A 21,244-nucleotide genomic window follows, 5' to 3' on the forward strand; every position below is an offset into this window, starting at 1 on the left:
GACCCAACTCGAACAACTAAGAACTATTTGGTGTGACAGTATCTTTAGTTTAGAGAGGACAGGACAAATCATTGCAAGTTGGATGTTTTTTCACCTTATTCTTAGCTCAAAAGTAAAAACAATTTCTGATCAATTACTAAAACTATTTTGACCTGCAGTACAATTAGAGCGGGTGATTTAAGACATTTTGGGGCAGATTTATGCAGGGATGCGCCAGTTAACGTGCGCCACAGCTCCGCCACCCATGGTGCGCCGCATTTATAATGCGACGCACCATGGTCCAAAAACGGCACAGATGCGTGACGCATCTGTGCCGGAAATGTGGCGCATTGCTGGAGTTGCGTCGCAAGCGCGACGCAGCTCCAGCAAGGCTCCGGGGTGCCCCATCTACACAATGCTGCATCAAGCCTTACGCCTGCTTCAAGCAGGCGCAGGGTTTTGACGCAGCATTGGCCTGAAAGTGACTGAGTGAAATCTCATAGATTTCACTCAGCCACTTTCAGGAGGCGTTCCTGCGCAGGAACGCCCCCCCCCTGCGCAGGAACGCCTCCTTATGGCGCAGGACTTTACAAAGTGACACATCTCCTAGATGCGTCACATTGTAAATAGGGCGCATTGTTTGCGCCGCAGTTGCGTCAAATAAAGTGTCCAATTGCGGCGCAAGGGCATCATACATCTGCCCCCTAGTGAGCAAATATACGTTCGGATTGAAATTCAGAACAATATATTACGGAGTTTACATTTAATTTAGAGATTATACATTTCAATACCACAGCACATGTGTTGCACATGCAATGAGTTAAGATGCTAAATTTGCGATTCGTGAAATCCTAGGCTTACAGACCACAAAAAAGGCAAAATGTATCAAATGGCTTTCTGACTCCCATCCAAGTGCTAACCAGTCCCGACCCTGCTTAGCTTCCGAGATAAGACGAGATTCGGCGCGGTCAGGGTGGTATGACCGTAGGCAAAATGGTTTTCTGACATGCAAGTTCTCATTTATAATATGGTGATTTGGTAAAAATGGGCATGAAAGGGCAATCCCCATCCTCCTACCAAGTCGCAAGGTGATTCATCTATTGTATAAAACTCCAATTTCAGACACAAACAATTGATTCAATGCAGACTCCCTGAAGAGGGTGAAATCCCAAAGCAGATTCTGCCTCCAGTGAACAGCTACCAACTTTTGAATGTTTGCATGACATCTGAGGGGGAGCAGTCAGTGATGGAAGGGATCTCTGCATCCTCCACCCACCCCCGTATTATTCATTTTTTTTAAAGGAGCGGCTGTCCATTCAGGAGGACAGGGCAGCTTAAAAAACAGTTGTATTCTGTGAATTTGAATGCAGAGACTTAGGGAAGCTGTTTATGGCAGATCACAACCCAACATTTTCAGCTATTTAGAGGGGATAATAAAGTGACCAATGCCTTTTAAATATTAATCAGCAGAGGTTTTTGCAACCCTGGTCTATTGGGATTTTGCGATGTGGCTGAAGGTGGAAACTAGTCAGTTTGCAACAACTACAACTTTGACTAAAGTAATTAATTTTCACAAGTGTCTGTGAGGGAAAGTTACACAGTCTGTGGGAACCCATGACTTTGCTTTGACCGGGCATTCCCACACTTCTTTTGATGGACATGGTACCCACTTGGATGACTCGGCCTATCCCCTGTGGCAGAAAAGGCAACAAAAAAAGCAAGAAAGAAGCATTGCAAATATTCCTTTACAATTCACCCATTCTAGAAAGATGTGGCATTTGCAGTAGTAATGATTCCCCGGTCTCTTCTCTCACAGAGTAAAAACTCTACATCTGTGATATGGTTTACTCTTCATCTCAGTTGAAGGAATCTGGTCTGCAAATTATTGATCCTGCAGCCTTGCAATGACCTCCATAACATATGAAGTAGAGGCTACTGCTTCTACAGCAGTTTAACTAACAATAATGGCCAAAACAAAGTCAAGGAAGGACATTAGCCTTCCCATGATAGGCTGGTGATCAACAATATGTACATTGATACTGCCAAAGGGTAAAGGCAGAGAGTGCATTACTATATACCTGGTGCAATGAAGATTACGCGTAGGCTTGTAAACACGAGACTACTTACTTCACACCTTGAACATGGAAATGCTTCCATCAAGAAATGTAGTGAATACTACACACTACCCAGGACAAATAAGTGGACTTCTCAGAAGATAGGGCTAACCTCCTGTTCAAGCAACAGGGACATACCAATCTACAACAGGCCTTGTCACTGCCTAGCATGCAAACTGGACCTGTCCTGGATACAGCTGATGGCCTCTGATGGCGTAAGTCTTGATCACCAAGTGCTGTTCTCAAGGTCCTGGACCCTTGTTTGGTGTACTCCTCCAATGACCCTGGAAATCTGGGACGTAAAAATATTTTAGTTCCAAAGATCTCTGGAGGACCTTGACAGACCTGCCAATTTGATCTCATGGAGGTGAATAGCAGTGGGGACAAATATTCAGATTTCTCCCACTGAGTGCTTTTTTACAGCAGCACATTCTTTTCTGTGGGAACTCCTAGAGATGGTATCCAGCCATGTGCAGCCCTCTTTGGCTATAGCTTGCAACCTTGCCCTTCTGGAACTCCAAAAAGTGACTACATCCGAATGTAGTACAAAAGGGGGTGGTGATGGACGGAGCATCTGAATCCATGAAACACTCACACCCAGTCAAAAGATCTGGGTTTAATCCATCACCGTTCTTTAGCCCACTCTGCCACCCCAGTTCAGTTGTCTGAACTGGGGTGGCAGAGTGGGCTAAAGTACGGTGATGGATTAAACCCAGATCTTTTGACTGGGTGTGAGTGTATGATGGATTCAGATGCTCCGTCCATCACCACCCCCTTTTCTACATCCGAATGTAGACATTTTTACTGGGCAAAGGCTCCAAAAGTATCTGGCGAGTGAGGGACCTTCTCTGGGTGCAGATTTCAAATGTTTTCTGCTCAGATCTTTCCTGCCAGTCCAGCAGCTTCATATGGACCTCATCCAATGGCTGACCTACATTTTGGCACCCTCACACAGCCCGCTGCCTTGCCCCATTGAAGATTTTTGACTTCCATTTCAGAGACTATGGGGCATATTTACCAGAATTGTGGTGCAGGGCAGTACAGCAATCTACCTTACTGCGCTGCCCTTCATCGCAAGGAAAGAGCAGAAATGCACCATATTTATCCAATGCTGTGCATTCCTGTCCTTTCTGCCTGCATTGGCGCCGTTTCGCAGCCCAGTGCCATTGCTGCCACCCTTACACTATTGTGCAAGGGTGCCTGTTTTGTAGTCAAGATTGCGTTTGTGCAGGAAGGGGCAACTTCCAGCACAAAAAACAATCAATTGAAGCATTTTCCTCTTTCTATGTACATTGCAAAATGCAGCCCAATTAGAAACAGGAGCACATGAGGATAAATAAATATATTTCTCCTCATTAAGCCTCATCTGGAGAGGCATAGCATTCAAGCTTTTTGCACAGGTTTGGTAAATCTGGGAATGCATCTGAAAACATGGGATTTGCATAGGAACACCCACTGCAATACCTGTAGACTGCCTCTCATGTGCAGAGAAATGCAATGTAGTAATTTGCGCTGTGTTGCATTACTCCATATTTATGAAACTATTCAAAGCCACGCAAAGTGGCTTTGTATTGTTTGATAAATATGACTAGGGGCTTTTGCGTTGTGCATGTACCACTGTGCATGGTGCAAGACTGATGAAAGGCCCTCGTATGTATGTCCCAAGTCTGAAGGTTCAATTTCAGATGGGGTTGAACCTGGTTTCTTTATTCAACCGACACTCCATCTTTGACAGCCTTAACTCACACCCAGGACCTGTTAAAAGAAACCAGGTAACTGTGGTAGGCAGTTAACACTTTTTGGTTCTATTTTTAATTTAAACGTTAAATATTCATATCTGCTGTTTCTCTAATTGGATTGTTATTTTTTTATTGTCATTTAATTTAATAAAAATTGTCTATTGTTTTAATTTCGTTTGGGATTCCTGTTTTGATTTTATTACTGTTTTGGTACTGTATAAATAGTTTACACATTGCCAGAAAAGTTAACCCTATCTGTTCTGTGCCATAGAAACCACGGGATTGACCTCAGATTTATTTTGTGACTAGGGGCTCTGCTCGAGAAGGATGGAGATTTTTTTTGATTTGAGAAACTCGCCCCCTCAAATAATACTCCAAATTGCTGCAATGGCTGTTGCTCAAACAGTATGAGAAGCCCACCAGGACTGTACTCGTGGTTTGCATGATTTGCCCATGAACAATGTAAGGCTCCAAAATTGTTTGGACTTCCCAATGAAGTGGGAGAATAGAGGTGTCCCCTAGACTGAGGCGATTCAGTGCCTCCATGCTCTCATAAAACTGTTTGGGATGCAAAATGTTTCCCTCTCAATTTCCTCAAGTAACACATCACCCACAGAATGTGGGTGAAAAAACTTGTATTTTTGACTTTACACCCAGTAATGCCAGTTAAAGGAGGAATTGAACGCTCTATTACAAACAGGGAGCTGCAAAGTGAACACTCTTTTTGTGAACCTGACAATGCTGCTTATGGGACTACACTGCCACTTTTTCATAGCAGCGTATGTTTCACTTGTGAAGGGACATTAAAACTGCCTTTTTCTGCTACATGGCCATGTTTTTCAGAATCACTGTAAGGAGAGTCATTGTCAGCTTGAACTCCCCCAAATAAAAAGTCACTTCTAGTTTCTGATCCATTATTTTGTTCATCAGACCCAGTCACAATATCAGAACCAGCCTCAGCTCTCTCCTCCATTTTTGTACTCAAGGAGCATTCAGCAGTTATCTTACGAGACAACATGAGTGTTTCCTATCTAAAATGTTGTCCCTAAAAACTGTGCGGTAGGTGCAATGCAGAGGTACTCATAAAAATGTTCATGCACTGACACTGTTGTCTGTAATATGAACAGAAAATGTGAATGCAATACAGTGCATTGCAAGTGAGAATGTCGTACAGCTGGAAGCAATTAAGTAATTTTATTCTAATCTCGTAACATTCCAGGATCACCGGCTTCACAAACAGACAAAAAGCAACCTACAAGAGAATTTAATGGAACAAATGGTTTCAACTTGAAGTACAGTTATTAAGGCACACTGACATACAATTACACTATCAACAGTCCAAATGTCGACAAAGCAAAACTTGCTTTCAAACATGTATGGAAATTCACATTGAAAATTCAGCTGCCCGAAAATTTGGCATGGGTCAGTGGAGGGGGATGCAAAGCCCCAGGAACAGAAAAGTTGATTTAAAATTGAAAATATAATTTTCATCCAAGAGGTGTAGGTCCGTAGCCCAAGGGATGGGACCAACACCGTCAAAAAAATAGTATCTAGTGGTGAATTCCTACTTAGTAATGATTGTGGAACAACAATGATCCCCAAACAGTAACCTTTTCTAGAGGGAAACCTTTGGAAAGGAGAGATTGCCCCTATTCAACTGTGAAATTCCTGACACAAATGTGGCCAGGGGTGATACAAATTACCCATATGATGTGAATGCGCTATCAACCAACATATTCTCTACCTGGGGAGCATATTGGGATGCCGATGGTTTCCGATTAACACCCCAGGGAAGGGAAAATGCATACATTGTAATTAATTCCCATTTGGGTAGGCCCCACGGCCAGGGGGGGATTACCACCTAAAAAAAATCATCTATGTTGTCTAGTGATGGATTTCCACAACATGATTACTTTCTTAAGGGGCCTCCATGGGAAAGACGAGGCCGTCCTATTTCCCTCTTGACTATACATTTGCCTGCCCGGGGGACAGCAAAGAGCCCCTGGGCACATGTGCTCAATCAAATGGCCACCAACATTTCCTTTCCTGGGAGGTGGGTATTTAGGGGGTGCATGGTTTGATGGCTTCCCCCAAATAATGATAAATACTTAAGTTGCATTTACTCAATAGTGTGTCCGCCTGGTGTCTAGTGGTGGAGTGCTGCACAAGGTTTGCATTGAGCCCATAATTCCAACTGACCACAATATTTACCAGCCCGTGGCTAAAGGTTTTTATGCTTTGTAAATCCACCTTCACACCATCGCTGATACAGTAAAACCTCATGGCACAGGCTGCTTCAGAGCCATCCTTAAACAACACAAATAGAAGCGGGTAAACATCTGTTGGCCAGCATATGTGGGCTCTCTGCTAGAACCCAGCAGTTGCAGGTGCCGTTATAGATAATATTAGGTGCCTGGATGACAGCAACAACTTTCGTAGGCTCCTTACTATGGATAGTACCACTACCAGCACTGTAACCTTTCGACACCTGTGAACACCCACTTAATCATTGCAGCAATCCGAGGACTCCCACTGAATCAGTATTGTAATCCTGAGACCCCCACGGAGTCATTACTAGATGTCAGTGGCCACAGCCTAAGCGTTTTTAATTAAATGAATCACAAAGCAAAACATGTAATAGTCAGAAGCACGCGTTTATCAAACAAATACGCAAATTATGATTAATTTCTATTTTTATGTACAAACACCAGACTACAGGTTAAGAACCACTGATCCAGGATTTATGACGTTTTCAACGCTATAGGAATGGTTACAATGGCATTTTAGTAAATTAGATATGTGTAAATCTCCGATGCAAAGTCTGATAGGTCAAGTCAAGGACACCAGGGACCTCTTCTCTCCATGTTCTAAAGTTTACAGATCGAGGCAAGCAATGAGAAAAGTTAGTAGAGTGAACATAACAGTTCGTCTTTGCAAGTATCTATAATGATGCTACACGGTGCAACCACATACCGAACGAAATAAATATAGTTCTCTACCACTCCCTATTTTCAGTCATTGGTTGTATTATGAGTAACACATCGTGAGAAGGATTCGAAGGAGAGTTACATATTATCATATATATATATACACACTGACTATCAACAATATCAGAAATATTTTGAGCTTCTTCCAAGAAGAAATTATGACTCTAAGTGTCATGAAAAACAGCTAAAGTTTGATAAAAAAAAAATACGGGGTTTGTAAAATGTTTATGCATTATACACCACAGCGAAATAATGTATACAAACGTTGCCCTTAGTACACAACAAACAATTTTGAAGGTGGTTGCAACTTCTCTCCAGATTTATTTTTAGAGGTCCCTCTTTGCAAGTGATCTTTTGACAGCACTTCAAAAAAAAGATAGAAGGATTTTATATACTGCACTGACAGTGAAGAGATTAAAAAACCTTTTAAGGAGACAACATTTTGCAGCACAGGGAGAAAACAGACTGTGCTCAGTGTGGTTGTTCAGATCCCAGGGTTTTCAGCATCATATTTTCCACCACTCTGGTTTGATGGTGTTGTGCTCTCTGAATTCCAGGAAGAAACAAATGACAGCTGTTGCTGGAATACATTTGAAGTGAAAGCCTTTACATCAAAGACCACATAGAGTAGGAGCTAAGCATGGTTTCTTTATTGTGTAGAAGAAAATATTGATTTTTTTTCTGCTGAGAGGCCCTTTTCAAGGGAAAGAGGAAATGCTTCATTTTAAATATTGTCAGCATGTTAAATACCATCCTGTTAACCTAATTTGCTCACCACTGCATCTTTCAGTGTTACTAATTAATGTTCAATTTGGGTTAGCTTTAGCCAGCCATTCAGTCTGGCGTATACATGTGTTCTGGTTGTCAGTGCCTTTCAAACCTGACTCACCATGAGCACGGAAAGTGCGCAAAAGATTTAAAAATCTAGGGGCCTCATTTATGAGGCTGTGCGTCACTTTTACGCCGCCGGTGCGTTACTTTGTGTGACGCACCAGTGGCGTAAAAAAAACGTCTTGTTGCGCCATATTTACAAAGTGACGCATCTAGGTAGATGCGTCACTTTGTAAACCCCTGCGCCACATTATACCTGCGCCAGGTATAATGTATGCATGGGGGGCGTATTGACGCAAGGAAGGGTCGTAGAAGTGACGCAGTGAAATCTATGAGATTTCACTGCATAACTTTTAGGACTCGGTTTTGTCAAAATCTTGCGCCTGCCTCACAGCAGGCGTAAGACTGACGCAGGCCCTTTCACATGGGGCTTGCCCCATGTGAAAGGACGCATTGCTGGAGTTGCGTCACTTTTGTGACACACTCCAGCAATGCGTTACTTTTGCGCTTACAGATACGTCAGAAATACTGACGTTTCTGTAACTCCTTGCGACATGATGCATCATACATTAAATATGATGCATCAGGAATGTCGCAAGGAGTGTGCACTGAGAAGTGACGCACCGCTGCTTTCGCGCAGCGATACGTCATTTCTCGTAAAGGAGGCCCTAGACATTTTGATCCTTTCATATCGAAAATAATCACTTTCCCTGATTCGGCCAACTGTTACCATTCTTTCAAGTTGATATTGCAAGGCGCTTTTAAAACACTGTGGGCCATATTTTGAAGAAAGGGCAATACATTATCGCCGTTTTAATGGATTTGAAATTTTTTGCCCTTGTGAATTCCCATAGGAGCCCAGGTTAGGTTAACACCAGAACAAGGGCTTCTATGGGAATTCACGGTAAACAGACATAATATCGAATCCAAAATATAGACTGGACATAATATCGAGGAAAAAATATAGACAAGACAAAATATCGACCAGACATAATATAGACTACAAAAATATCGAGTTATATCGATATTAATAGCCAAAATATCGAATCAAAAATATAGACTAGACATAATATCGACTAGATAGAATATAGACAAAAGAAAATGGAAAATAAGGTACGTTTTTACTAATTTTTAATAATTGTGTAATATAAATCTGTAGCGGGTAGTGGGTTTATAGGGGAATAGGGTGGGAAGTAATTTAAATATAATTAATTAATTATGTAATTATTAATAATAATTGTAAAATAATTAATCATTGGTAATTAAATAAAAAATAATTGGTAATTAATAATAATTGATTAATTGAAAATAATTAATTTATAGTAAATTCGTTTCAGTAGTGGGTAGTGGGTTTATAGGGGAATAGGGTGGGAAGTAATTTAAATATAAGTAATTAATTATGTAAATTAATATTAATTGTAAAATCATTAATAATAGGTAATTAAAGAAAAAAATAATTGGTAATTATTAATAATTGATTAATTGATAAATAATTAATTTATAGTAAATTAGTTTCAGTAGCGGGTTGTGAGTTTATAGGGGAATAGGGTGGGAAGTAAATCAATAATTAATTAAGTAAATTAATTAAATTGTTTAATTAATTAATAATTGTCCATGAAATTAAAATTAATTGGTAAATAAAAGTTATTGGTATAGGAAATTAAATTTACTTGGTACAAATATTTCTATAAATTATAATTAATTATTAAGTTTTGCCTTTTTATACAGTTGCACTCACTGGAGTGGGAATAGTAATTTTTACCCTACGCTATCCAACGCTTTCCCTACTGTAGCACCCACTGGAGTGGGAATAGTAATTTAACCCCTACGCTATCCAACGCTTTCCCTACTGTTGCACCCACTGGAGTGGGAATAGTAATCTTTACCCCTATGCTATCCAGCGCTTTCCCTACTGTTACACCCACTGGAGTGGGAATAGTAATTTTAACCCCTACGCTATCCAACGCTTTCCCTACTGTAGCACCCACTGGAGTGGGAATAGTAATTTTAACCCCTACGCTATCCAACGCTTTCCCTACTGTAGCACCCACTGGAGTGGCAATAGTAATTTTTACCCCTACGCTATCCAACGCTTTCCCTACTGTTGCACCCACTGGAGTGGGAATAGTAATTTTTACCCCTACGCTATCCAGCGCTTTCCCTACTGTTGCACCCACTGGAGTGGGAATAGTAAATTTTACCCGTACGCTATCCAACGCTTTCCCTACTGTTGCACCCACTGGAGTGGGAATAGTAAATTTTACCCCTACGCTATCCAACGCTTTAGCTATTGTAGAATTCACTACAGTTGTTACAATAAATTTTAACCATTTTGCTATGCTACGATAAAATTATTATATATGTTTATTTAATATAATTTTTTTAATATAAATATATATGTATTTTTTTTAATTTACAATAAATATTTATTAATATAAGATTAATTTAATAATTTTAAGTAAGTTTATAATAAATATATTTATAATTACATTAGTTTTAACTTAATTGAAAGACATTTAAAAAAAACGATATTTTTACAGTCTATATTTTAGTAACTCAATATTTTAGAGTCGATATTTTAGTACTTACCTGTTTAAAGATAGCCAGTCGCTATTTTGTCCATCGATATTTTATCAACGATATTATGGTAACTCGATATTTTTGAGGTCGATATAATTTCAGTGATCCGGAATTCACAAGGGTATAATATCAACCCCATTATCAGCGATTTAGCGGCAGTTTCCTGCCGATAAAAGTGGCGATATTGTATCCTGCCGATAAAAACGGCGATAATGCATCGCCCTTTCTTGATAATATGGCGCTGTATGTGCAGGTATGTAGCAAATTATCAAACTTAAGTTGAAGTCAAACACGCATATATTTAATTATTTTTATGTACACAGGCGAGACTGCATTGGTGATAAAGAAGGAGCATTGAGCCCAATTTTGTAGCACGGAACAACACCAAACATGTTGATGCAAAATGCATCTTCAAAATGAGGCATAACTCATTTGGCATGGCTGTTTATCTCTAGGCAATGTATGGTGATTGTTGTTGTGGCCCCACATGTTACCACTAGTGCTTTAATTGAGCTACAACGTTTTGTGAGGGTGGGGGCAGTGGCAGGGTTTTGGTCGTAAAAGAATATCGAAGAAATTTATAGAAGTGGCATGACCGATGTGACTCAGTTAGCAGGCAACGGCATATCTATTCAAGAGTTTACAGAGCTCCACTGTTATGGAACCTAAGATATGAAAAACGTCATAAGGTACAATTAAATTAAGAGGCGCCCATTCTGCTTGCTGTCTCTACACACTACGCTGGGTGAGGTAAATGTATAAACATATAACTTGGTTATTGTACAGGAAGGAAATAACACTTATTTAATTATCTACTTTGTGCCTTTATCGTTACGTCATCACTAACAGTGACTTCCATTGACATTGTGTTAAAGCCATGACGTGACACACAGGCACAATAATTCAAGTAATAGAGTGCCCCATGCTTTGCAAGGACTCCTTAGCCTGGAATGTCTGTGACCCACTCAAGGAAGTGTTAATATTTTAAAACATGCCAAGCCACACCACTTCCCAAAGGAGATGAAAAATGTGGAACTATAAGACTGAATAACATTCAATGGCACAATAACCTATATATCACAGGAAACCGTGAAATATGAGCGATATTTGACAGTTTCCAGTGAAATATGGATTTTATCATCAATAATACAGACCATTAAGCCCTCAATAGGATTTATAACATTGTCAGTATGTGGGTAATTAGGTTGTTTGTTGAAGGGGGGTGAATCCTGTTCAATCAACAACCACAATTCCTGTCAGGGTAAATAACAAAAGTGAGACAATAAGTGCTACAGCCCTTAAAGACCTTCCCTGGTCACAGTGCCCCGGGTACCCGTGGTACCGTTACCAGGTACTGACCTGTGGCCAAAGAGTGCCAATTTGTTTTTGTTTTTAATGCACTTTAGGGAAAGAACATAGGCAAAAAGTCGGGGCAACCATACAAAAAGAAGGCACTTTCTCACACAGGCCCGACCTCCTTGAATCTGCAGTGCACAGCCTTCAGTCTAACACAGCTACTTTGCGTGGCGTATGTATTTGTACCTAAGAGCAAAACATATTCTTATTTAGTTGATAGTAATTATAACCAAGTCTGTTCCTAAATTGCAGTTTCTCATATTTCTGTTGACTTTCAACAGAAATACTTTACCTAAGGTATTAGACAATTATATCACAATATTACTTAGCCACATTGTTTTGAAAATCATAGCATTTCTAAGAATAAAATAAAAACAAATGCCTGAAAAGGCATTTTTAAATGAGCAGTAACATTCTTACTCATATTAGACATTCGTCATAGTTATATGAAGAAAATGGTTCTTATTTCTTAATGTACATGGATTAGTGACTTCAAAAGAATTACAGTTTTCTGCATTAATATTATCATATTTGACATTTCTCTAATTGGGGATTCTCAGGAAAATCCCAAATTCAGAAAAATGACTACAAATCAAGTTCTTTGTCAAGTTTTTTCAAAATATAACCAATATCCGACACTAGAGAACGACGTCCATCCAACACATCCAAATCTTTACTTCTCATTTGTAGCTATTGCCAATAACCAGAGATGGTCTATTCCTCAAAATTTTTTGGGTAATTTCAGACTTTTAAATACTCTGGCTGGTGGTTTACAGTCCACAAAGTGGCATCAGGTTTTTCATTTATATTTTTGCCTTGCTAATAAAGAACACCTGCACATGATAATAATTTATTGTGTTAGAAATAACCTTGGATATTCCAAGGGAGTTGCTCTGACACTTGAAACGAGGCAACATAATGAAGCATAATGACACATCCAAATAAATTGTAAGAATATTCAGCCGCTGTCAGTGCAGGTAAGAGCAGTCAAGCGGGGGGGATTTCGACATACAAAGACGACGGAAAATTAATTATTTAATTAATTTTCACTCCTAATCGTCATCCGAATTCCCGCCAAACTTGCCCCACCACTCTTACCTGCAGGGGCCTCTCCTAGGAATATCAATCCAGATATGTTTTTTAGCACTGGCTAGCCAATCATATAAGCCTGCCCTATGTCAATCAATCAATCAATCAATCAATCAATCAGGGGTTTATAAAGCTTGGCTACACTGAGAGGGGGGCTGATGATCCGTCTGGGTGCTGGGGTTTCTTCAAAGAGCCAGGCCTTGGGATCCTTCCAGAATTGGGTCAGTGACTGGGATTTTCTGAGGTTCTGGTCTTGTGGAACTGTGGGGTGGTGGGCAGGGCCAGTTAAGTAGAGTGGATGTGTCAGTTGTGAACATGGAATGAGAGGCAGTGGTTGAGATGTGCTGGTCCCTGCATCATTGAGGGCAATGTAGGCATGTGTGAGGAGTTTGAAAGTGATTCTTTTGTTGACTGGGAGCCAGTGAAGTTCTCAAAGGTGTTTGGTGATGTGACTGTGGCAGGGGAGGTTGAGAACCAGTCTGGCTGCTGCATTTTGTTCTGTCGTTTTCTGAGGAGCTTCTGAGTGATGCCAGCCTGGAGTGCATTTCCGTAGTTGAGTCTGCTGCAAATGAGAGCGTGGGTGACCATCTTTCTGGATTCGGTGGGGATCCATCTGAATGTCTTACGAAGTAGGTGAAGCTTGTGGAAGCAAGATGAGGATACAGCGTTGATCTGAAGGTTCATTGTGAGCTAGAAGTCCAGAATGATGCAGAGGTTTCCTGAGGGTCTGTAAGAGTGGGGATTCCCAATGCAGTGGCCCACCAAGAGTTATCACAGGTTGAGGGCCTGGGTCCCAGGATGAGGGCTTGGGTCTTGTCCGAGCTGAGTGTGATATGAATGTTTTTCATCCAGGTGACAACGGTCTTCATTTCGCTGTGGAAATAGTTTCTGGAGTTTGTGGGTAAGTTGGTGGGGAAGAGGATAAGCTGGTTGTCATCGACGTAGCAGCTCTGTTGTAACAGCTATCCAGACTGCAGCAAGTGGCAAGTCCTCAGACTCTGAAGGTGTTCCAATAGATCTTTTTAAGCACAATGTTGACTTTTGGGCCTCTCTCTTAGCAAATCTCTTGAGAGCAGCATTTAGGGGCAATTTAATCGAGTTTTGAAGGGAGGCTATATTTTTCCAAATATTTAAAAAGAGGGATCGGAATTTCCCTCTATTAGAAATGGGGGTCTCCAGTTAGCAATGGTTTGGTCCTTTGTCCAAGTAAAACCCTTCTTCCTATTCAGGGTGAGGGGATACACTCCTACAATAACCCCTACTCACCCTCTTGAAGGTTGGCATGAGCAGTGAAGCTTATCATTTGCACATACCCAACAGTAATACAGTGAAAACACTACAAAAGGACACCACAACAGTATAGAAAAACATCCAATATTTTGTTATACCTAAAACAAGACCAAAATGATAAAAATCCAGCATGCAGTACTGACAAATCTATACTTTGCAGGGTATCCTTACAATGATAGAAATATCTCAAAGGCACAGTATGAAGTATGAAATTAGCTTTATTTTGATAAAAACATATCTTAAAAGCGTGACACAATACTTAAACATTCAATAAAATTTAAAAAAGAATTACATTTTCGTGGACATGATAGAATAGATGCTAATTTCACATGGTTTAAAAAGACATGAATTAAGTCTGAATAGATAAGAACAGAATAAAAGATTAAAAGTTGTTTGGCAGGCAATAGTATAAAACCAGATTAAGGGATGTTGCTAAGCTTCTTTGATCTGATAGACCAGGCCCATCTCAAAAACTTCGACAGGCCACACACATATAACGAGCGGGTATCAGACTTGGGAATACCCACCACTACGGAGTGATCTCTAGTGCCCAACTCTCTACATATTGGTTTAAGCGAGTTGCTCACTCAGAGGCACCCTCCTCTACAGGCCACCAGGACACCGTGCACAATTCAGTGAGGACATCACGGACTTTATCACCCCACACGCCCTCCCCTCCGAGGATTACATTCTTTTGGGAGACCTCAACTTTCACCTGGAAAATAACAATGACCGCAACGCCACCACCCTTCTGGACAATCTAGCCAACCTCGGACTCAAACAACTTGTCACTACCCCCACCCACACCGCAGGTCACACACTCGACCCTATCTTCACCTCCAGCAAACATGTCTCCTTCAGCCACACCACTACTCTCCTTTGGACGGACCACAGCTGCGTTCACTTTACCTACAATAAGACCACAACCCACAACCATCCTCAACCCACTCTGCGAAGAAACTGGAACAAAATCACCATCGACCAGATCTCCTCATTGCTTCTTCAAAACCCCCCCGCCCACTCCTCAAACCCCGACCAAGCAGCCATTAACCTCACCCAATGGCTATCCAACAGCGCCGACATCCTAGCACCGTTGAAAAAACGTCAAATCAAACTAGTCAGCAAGAAGGTCTCCTGGTTCAACGATGATCTTAAGAAATCTAAGAAACTCTGTCGCTCCCTCGAGAAGGCCTGGAAAAAAGACCCAAACAACAGCACCAAGGACGCCTTCAAAGACGCCACCCGTATACACCACCAACTGATCCGGAATGCCAAGAAAGCCGCTTTCAAGGACCGACTAGATAACAACGCCCACAACAGCAAGGAATTATTCAACATCGTCAAGGAATTTACCAACCCCTCAGCCAACTCCAACGACATCACCCCCTCTCAAGCCCTCTGTGACTCCCTAGCCTCATTCTTCCACAACAAGATCGCAGACATCCACAACAGCTTCGACAACCGACCCGAAGACCAACCCACCCAACCCGCTGCAGGACCCCCACCCCCCTTGAACATCCTCAATGACTGGAACCCAATCTCCACTGAGGACACCATCCGCTTGATGAACTCTATCCACTCAGGATCCCCCACAGACCCATGCCCTCACCACATCTTCAACAAAGCAGACTCCATAATAGCACCGCACCTCCGAGACGTCATCTACTGCTCCCTCAACTCCGCCACCTTCCCGGAAAGTTGGAAACATGCCGAACTCAGCGCACTTCTGAAGAAACCCACAGCTGACCCCACCGAACTCAAAAACTACCGCCCCATCTCGCTCCTTCCATTCCCGGCCAAAGTCATCAAGAAAGCTGTCAACAACCAGCTCGCCGCCTTCCTCGAAACCAACAAATCCCTCGACTCCTCACAGTCCGGCTTCCATGCCAAACACAGCACTGAGACCGCACTCATCGCAGCTACAGACGGCATTCGAACTCTGCTAGACAATGGAGACACAGTCGCCCTCATCCTCCTCGACCTCTCCGCAGCCTTTGACACAGTTTGTCATAGCACCTTAATACAACGCCTCAGAAACATCGGAATCCAAGGAAAAGCACTGGAATGGATCACCTCGTTCCTTGCCGGAAGAACTCAGAGAGTCCGCCTCCCACCATTCAAATCAGAAGCTATCGAAGTCATCTGCGGCGTGCCACAAGGATCTTCACTCAGCCCCACCCTCTTCAACGTATACATGAGCCCCCTCGCGGCCATCGCATGCCAACACAACCTCAACATCATCTCCTACGCTGATGACACTCAACTGATATTATCACTCACCAAAGACCCTAACACCGCCAAAACCAACTTACATGAAGGAATGAAAGAAGTAGCCGAGTGGATGAAGTACAGCCGTCTAAAACTGAACTCAGACAAAACTGAAGTCCTTATCCTAGGTACCTCCCCCTCCGCCTGGGATGACTCTTGGTGGCCAGAGGCCCTTGGAAAAGCACCCATCCCGACGGACCACGCACGGAACTTAGGTGTCATCCTGGACTCCTCACTCTCTATGAACAGACAAGTCAATGCCGTCTCATCATCTTGCTTCAATATTCTTCGCATGCTCAAAAAAACATTTCGCTGGATCCCCACCGAAACTAGAAAAACGGTCACCCACGCACTGGTCACGAGCCGCCTGGACTACGGAAACACCCTATACGCCGGTACCACCGCAAAACTCCAGAAAAAACTCCAACGCATCCAGAACGCCTCAGCGAGACTCATACTAGACATCCCGCGTAAAGACCACATCTCTGAACACCTGAAAAACCTCCACTGGCTCCCCATTAACAAGAGGATTACTTTCCGCCTCCTAACCCACGCACACAAAGCACTCTACGAACTTGGACCCGAATGCCTCAACTCATGACTTTCCTTCTACATCCCCTCCCGCCAGCTACGATCCTCCAACCAATCCCTTGCAACTGTACCTCGCATCAACAAAACCACCATGGGAGGCAGATCCTTCTCCTACCTGGCTGCTAAAACCTGGAACTCACTTCCCACTCACCTTCTCCTCACTCAGAACCACCTAACATTCAGAAAGCAACTTAAAACCTGGATATTCGACAAGTAATTCCCCACCCTTCCTCAAGCGCCTTGATACCCTCTGGGTATGTAGCGCGCTATATAAATCACTTGACTTGACTTGACTTGACTTGTTCCTTGGGGATTTGTACGCCGGGCATGCAAATAAGATGTGTGCAACATACTCTGTTCTGGATTCACATTTTGGGCAAAACGGTGTTGCCTGAGTTGGAGCTTTCCAGCGGGCAGTCAGTTCACATGTTGGTAGTGTGCCTACCCTAAATTTAAAGTACAGGGCCCTATCATAGGGCTTCTGTATAATGTCTAGGTAGGGTTCGCAAAATGCGGCATCCTTGATCCTTAGGAACGCGTCCGTTATTATGCCTAATTTAGGGTCAGAGATGCCTTTACCAATTGCCCAGCTCCAAAAAACTTCTTCAGTACTGCCTTTGGTGGGGCAGTTCTGTATTCTTATGCTTCATTGAGGCCCAAATCGTAGAGTAGAGATTTAACATCTTTTAGCCACTTTATTTTTTGCCACCCCGGCATAGACATTATTTCCGACAACCCTTCTGCATATTTCCCTAGCTCTGGGACCCGCCAGAGCCGAGCCCATATTAAGAGTGGTCGGACTTTTGCCAAATCATTAATTGAATGACACCCCAGATCTAATAAGAGTGGAACCGTAGGGGTGCTCTGGGGAGTACCAGTAATTCTTTTAGAAATGTATTCTCTGATCTTATCAGCTGATCCATGTTACTTGTACCCCAGAGTTCGGCTCCATATAGGGCCGAGCTCACTCCCTTCGCCTTGTATATATCCATAACCGGGGCAATCGGTCTGGTTTTTGAAGAGCGATGCTCCCTGAGTATAGCACCCGGTACCCTTTTGTGGTTTAACAACATTTTCTGTATGTGTGGGTTCCACTGCATGGTGTTGGAAATGCGTATACCCAAATAATCAAATACAGTCACCCTTCCAAGCGTTATAAGGTTCAAGACTGGGGGTCGCCCAAGTTTCTTTGGTGGGTTTAGTACCAGATACTTAGTCTTGTCTGTGTTAATTACAAGCCCTCTCAAGGTGCAGAAGGACTGAAAACTATTTAGAAGGTTCTGGAGGCCCATGGGAGATTTAGAGATGAGGAGGGTATCGTCAGCGAATAGGAGAGTTGGAATTTGTTCGCGCGCCAGGGTGGTGCGTCAGATGGATCTTTCGTTCCACCACTCCATTCACATAGAGTGAAAAAAGAGTGGGAGCAAGAACACATCCCTGGCGGACACCCCTATTCACTGGAATTCTGCCAGTTTTCTGGCCCTGTGGACCCCACCTCACTTGTGCAAAATTTCCATCATGGAGCCTAACTAATAGTGTAAGGATATTTGATGGAATCCCCATTTCAGAAAGCACTCCCCACAGACGTTACCGGGGTACCAGGTCAAAGGCAGTCCTTAGATCAATTAATGCGAGGTAAAGATTGCCCTTGCCTATGAGAACCACCTTCCAATAGATGTGTAACAGTCTAAATACCTGTTCTATGGTTCCAGTGCCGGACCTAAATCCTGCTTGGTAATCAGAAAAGATTTTATTTTCACCAGCCCAAAGTAGAATCCTCTCAAGGACCACCTTCCCCACAACCTTTTGGGTGGAGTTGATCAGACTTATTGGCCGATAATTGGCGGGGTCGTCCATTCCCCCTTTTTTAAAGATTGGGACGACCTTTGCCCCTTCCACGGCTCTGGAATTGTGGCACCATTATCAATGGCATTAATTAAAATGGAAATGAACTTTCCCCATTTAGGCAAGTCAGATTGGAGAAGGTCTCCGGGGATGCCATCGGGGCCTGCTGCTTTCTGTGGTACAATATACGGCATATTCCACTTCCTTTACTGTAAAGGGTCGGCTATTAACTTCCCCCAGGGTTGCTGGCATAGTTTGGAAAACGGTCTCATTTTGACCTCCCTGCGGACTAGTATAGAGTTTGTAGAATGGTCGAACCAATCTCGGCTTGTTATGTTGCACGTTATAAGATCCAGGGCTGGTCTATTCTTAGTTCTTATGATGTTCCAAAAGCGGCCAGCATCTCTCCCAATGCTGGCCTCCTTTAGTGCTTGCCAATACTGTTCCTCCCAATCCTTCTTTGCCTCTAGTATGGTCGCCTTATACTCTTTCTTTGCCAGCTGGATCATCGTTTGGGATTTGCACTTTACTGCCTTAATTAATGCAGATTTATTACATCTGCATTTTACTGTAAACCAGCCATCACTGGCATTAGGCTTTTGCAAATCCCTCTGTGCCCCACCTTTATTTTGAACTAGGAATAAGTTCCCCAGCACTTTGATGGTATCTTGGAATATTACCGAAACACCAGTTGGGTCATAGTGATCCTCTGGGGTCGTACCTAACTTACTCAGTGCTGTTAATAATAGGGCCCCCATGTCACAGATTTTCCCCTCATCTAAGGCAACTTTACTCCACTTGAGGCGTCTCTCAGAATTAGAGGGGCGCACTTCTAGTGTTGACATTATTTTACCAGTGGCCACAGGCTCATATGCGAATGGCCACAGAGAGTCTAGGCTTAACGAGAGTGGATTGTGGTCACTATCGGTGGTAGGATGGACTTTCATATCCTGAATGAAACTCCAAAGTTTGAAGTCAAGGAGAATATAGTCAATCCTTGTGGAATGGTTTACCCTATTATATGTATTGGCCCCGGCTGGATCTGAGAAGGTCCTGCCGTTTACGGCCCTCAGGCCAAACTCCATAACTAGTGTGTTCATCTGTATGGCCCGTTGCGACCACCTCTTTATTGGGTGGATTGATAGTGCGGGAATTCCCCACTTAGCATCATCCTCAGCGACATCTAAAATGTCCTCTGACGCAAGGGGCTCCAATGTACAATTGAAGTCCCCTGCGACCAGGACATGTGTATCATGAGCACATTGCCTAAGTTTGCTTTCTAGGAGTGTGACAGTGGGGGATGACGCTTTACTTTTGATTCCCCGGGCATATATATTGAATATGTCCAGTGTTCCTCCTCTTCGTTCACCCCTGACTGATAGCCTTAAAATATCAAGGGAGTTGAATTGCTTCTGCTTAGTGCTGCAACCCAGGGAGATGCTAACCCAGATTAAAAGGCCGCCTGAGAGCCGCCCTCTACCTGTGAGCGGAGGTACTGCAGGTAGGAAATAAGTTGTATAGCCAGCCCTATGATAGGTAACCATACTCCAAGTCTCCAATATTATGGGACTTAACCAGGATATTCCAATCGGGCAGATCAAGTTTCTTTGAGATGCCACTATATTCCAGCTAGAATCTTTAAGTTGTTATCAGGTACGCTTAGATCCTGCATTATGTGTGCTGGCTCTAAGTACGCACAATCTTGAGTCACAGTGGGCTAGCGGGGATGGCGGGGCAATTACCTGCCTCCTGGAAATATTATCCCACATTAAAGACTGTTCTGGTATGCTTTACCTAGTTTCATGAGAACTGACAAGAGAGGCCTGGGTGCCACTTAATTCCTCCCTAATTACAGTCTCAAAGCATTGACCCTCACCTACGCGGCTCCCGCTGCTACTCTGGGTAATTGCTAGATTGAACACTAATCTATTCTTGCTGCTGGCAGCTTTAGCTGGAAAAACACTATTACAAGTATACTTATACCCTTGCTGCTCTTCAGTCGTCCTATTGGGGGGGATCCAGGTCCTATCCTTAGCAACTACCTCCAGAGTAGGAGAATAGAATTCTCCATGTCAGTATGCATTGCCTATTCCATGAAAATGCAGACGTCTGTTAAGAACTGGAGCTATGGGATTAGTATAGATAGCCTCACTTTGCAGCCCTCCCCATGTAGGATAGTGGGGATTCTGTGTGTGTGGTAGGTAGGCGGGTTGTGAATGAAAGTGGCTCAGATCATACGTGCCAATTCCATTCCAGTCTTGGGCGTACTGTTGATTACATCTAAACCCTGCAATACGTGCATCCCTAAAATTCACTAAGATACAATCCCCAGAAGTATCCTTAGTCCTGTTGCCAACCCAATTAACCCTTCTTACGAAAAGAACCTGACCATCCAGTTGGCTCGGGAGCGGTCTATTCTTGTTCAGGCAATATGTAGTTTTATTTTTGAGTTCATGATAGGACTCAATTTTACCGGCCTTTAGTTGGGGAACCCCAGTTAGAACCACTACATAAGGTAGGCATTCGGGAGCCAAATTAATGTGACTTAAGTTTTGCTCCACTGTTTTTTCCATAT

The sequence above is a fragment of the Lissotriton vulgaris genome, chromosome 3_2 (assembly GCF_964263255.1).
Source record: "Lissotriton vulgaris chromosome 3_2, aLisVul1.2, whole genome shotgun sequence".
NCBI classification, from domain to species: domain Eukaryota; kingdom Metazoa; phylum Chordata; class Amphibia; order Caudata; family Salamandridae; genus Lissotriton; species Lissotriton vulgaris.